Source organism: Lactuca serriola, chromosome 4 (genome assembly GCF_051521515.1).
Source record: "Lactuca serriola cultivar US96UC23 chromosome 4, Lser_US96UC23_V15, whole genome shotgun sequence".
In the NCBI taxonomy this organism is placed as follows: Eukaryota; Viridiplantae; Streptophyta; class Magnoliopsida; order Asterales; family Asteraceae; genus Lactuca; species Lactuca serriola.
The window spans coordinates 189,743,698-189,747,520 of NC_136411.1; positions in this window are offsets into that span (position 1 = coordinate 189,743,698).

Here is a 3,823-nt window from a genome sequence, read left to right on the forward strand (position 1 = left end):
TTTAATAATAACAATACACAATTTCAGAACGTGTATGTTACAGAATACAAGTTGAACACAATGATAATTGTGTAATTATTTGTTGTTAAAAATTCTTTCAAAATGTTACTTATGTTATTTATAAGTTGTTAAAACATTTCAAAACTCTTCTAAAGGTTATGTTACATTATAGTTATACAAAACTCCGTTTTAAAGTATAAGCATAACTTTGTAGATAAATGAGTCTTTTCAGTAACAGTCCAGTTAGAGCATTAGTAAACTATTATAGGTATAGTTTAGGAGAATGCTATTCATTACTTCTAGTACAATGAAGCACACAAAGAGTCAATAACAGAACATAACATAACATAACATAACTAAAAAGTTAATTTGCTATAGCATGACAACACGCAGACACGGTCTAACTTTAATGTGAATTACACGGCTTGCATGGATTTGCTCGGGTCGCGTTTGGTTCCCTCAATCTCCATACATGAGAGCGGGTTAGTAGGGGTTCTAGCTTTCACATTATGACCGTAATAAAACACACAGATGTTTTTAGGTTGATAGTACCTCCGTATGTCATTATAAACGACATCAGGGTACTCATTTCTCCCATTGCTTTCATAAAGTGTCGGTAACACTTGAAGGTTAATCTATTCTCTATTCGAGATAGGTTATAAACTAGGGAGAATGTACTTTACAGTTGACAATAACAGTAGAGTCTTGGTAGAAGACTGCTTTCAAAACAGTAGGGTCTTGGTAGAAGACTGCTTTCATAACAGTAGAGTCTTGGTAGAAGACTTCTTTCAAAACAGTAGGGTCTTGGTAGAAGACTGCTTTCATAACAGTAGAGTCTTGGTAGAAGACTGCTTTCAAAACAGTAGGGTCTTGGTAGAAGACTGCTTTCAAAACAATCAAGTCTTGGTAGAAGGCTACTTTTAAAAGTTAGGACCATGATGCTAATCTTATGATTCCGTAATGTATACACTATAGGATACATATATGTTAACTAGATGCCGACAGCTAATAGGATGTGTGTTCTTCGCTGTACGTCTTGTTCCCGTTGGATGTAGGCTTACACCGAGGTCACCCAATCTATTATCTACCCGAATCTATATATATTTATGCTTAGTATACATTAAGTCATCATAAGGGTACCAGGTATGGATCTGGTCATAGGACACAGAGTCAATGCACAGTTGTTCTATTACAAAACTTTCGTATCAAAGTCAGTACTGATGGATATACAAAACTAGTGATTTCCCAGTTAAGGGCTTAATCCATTTTATTAAGCCAATACAGTTTTAAAGACTTTAAGTGAGTTAACTCTATAATACCTTAGTTTATACACCATGTTTATATATAAGACTAATATCCGACAACTAATAGGATGTGTGTTCTTCACTGTACGTCCTGTTCACGTTTGATGTGGGTTTACACCGAGGTCACCCAATCTATTATCTACCCGATACCAAATTATATATAGCAGTATAAACAAAGCTATTATAAAAGTAATCACCATAGTCAATATTTTATTATAAGAAATATAGGTTTTCTTAAAAGGAACTCTCCATTAGACATAAAGGAACCATTACAAATAACTCCATGAGTAACAAGTGAATACCCCAAGGTTATATATGACAACGATCTAATAATCAATGGAATATGTGCTATCCGCCTTACTTATTGTACCTCGTCGGGTTGTAGGTTGAGGGCAGATGCGCATAATCGATTGTTTGTTTACTCCAAGTATATATAACTTGTACCCACTTATTACGCATAGAAAGGCTTGTAGTGTCATTTTACTAAACTCCCATTTGAAGTAGGAAATATATGATTTTCTAGAGGAACAGGCAAACTTTACAAAACAACACCTTACAGCTTATAGTACTTTACATATACATTTTCAACGACGTTTTTACAACTTACTCACATCACTAAAATCTTATGAACTCACCAGCTTAATTGCTGATCAACTCTTTCAAATAACTTGTATTCTCAGGAGACTATTAGACAGGTGCTCGTGCTGGGACTTCAGAAGATGGAGCGTTATAGCTTCAAGTCTTATTTTGTTATTTGTGTATGAATTCTATGTTTTGTGAACACCCTTTGTAAACACTTTCTTTTGAAATGAAATGGTTGTTTATTACTTGCTTACCATATACATATCTCGTGATACTTGAAATGACGTCCTCCACCCCCGAACGTTTCCGCCGTTCCGGTTTTGGGGTGTGACATCAATTAATTTACTTGCAACGACACAATTTGATGCTTCTAAAACAACATAAGCTTTTTTATTTAATTGCTAAAAGGCTTTATTTTAATATTACTGAGTTGCATCTTGATTGTGAGATTGGGAAGAAAATACACAAGATGATTTTACCATTTCTTGAACTAAAGTAAGACGAAATTGACGCCGATTGTTATAAATGCGAATCCATCGTCTCTTCTTCTGAAACCTATGATGCTTAAAGAGTTGGACTAGTGAAAATTGAATCATACATTAAGTCCAAAGACCATAAAGATATGTTGAAACAGATTTTGGATGAAAAAGACAAAAAGCAAATCAAATTTGATACTATACAAAAATTTGATTCATAGAGAAGAGTTCGTTGTTAAAGATCGGAACAGAGGGACCTTTGAATGCTAGAGATCTTGGATTCCCATTGCCGATGATCGGAGGGGTGTTCTTTTTATAGGTATCCTGAGTTTTCCTCTTATCAAGATGTCTGTTTGGAGGTGGTGGAAGATTCTTTGAGGAAATGGGAGGAATAGAGGAAAAAGATAAAGTTGGTTGTGTAGACATGGTTTTCAAGAATTATGAAATCCACGACCCCACGGTGGGCACAAAATTGTTTTGGTCAAATATAAACCAAATGAAGATCAATCAAATTTTATGAGAGGATGTAGTGTTGTGGTTAAAGTGATTAACAAATTTAGAACAATGTTGGACAAGTGGATTACAAGGAAAGTCCTTGATCCTTGATAGGATCTCTGATATAAAACCATGGGAGGTTGTAATAATCACCTGCCTTGTTTGATTTTATTGATTTGGACGAAACTTATAGAAAAATGATGAAGATACAAATACGAGTGTTTATGTGGCTTACGGTGTGTAAGGTGTATGAAAATCGTGCATGGTGTGTGTCTTTTACAAGTGTATTTATAGTCTTGTTAAGTAACTAAAAGTCTGATATTTCCAGTATGTTGTTGAACTGATATTTGCAACATGCTTTGACTTAGTATTCTCGAGTTTTAAACATGGTTGGAATGTTTCTTCGTTGATAATGATTCTTATATTGGCCTTTCCGATACATGTGTGAAATAAACAAGAAATATACCTGTTAAATTTGGTAGGAAATAATAATGGCGATGTTCAAGATCCTATTGTATGTCCGGGATCCTAAGACTCCTTTAAGATCCGGGATCATGGATAGGTTTAAGGACCCTTAGATATCTTTGAAATCTAAGATTGTGGATAGGATTGAGGATCTTGGCCCTATATATATATATATATATATATATATATATATATATATATATATATATATATATATATATATATATATATATATATATTGGGTATAATATGTTGCGTCATTGGGCCTTTTTGCATAGTCTGTTATGTAAACGGTTTGGGTATGTCCATCCCGTATTTAATTCTAGGGTTAGAGTATTTATGGTGCATGCATGCATCGTATTTTTGTTAACTCTTATATTATACTATAACCCTAATCATGCCTCTATAGTAGCAATTCTTTGTTGAGTTCTTCTGAGGCGTGACGCATAATCATTCAACATTATTCAAATTATCATTGTGTTCTTGTTTTACTTGTTTAAA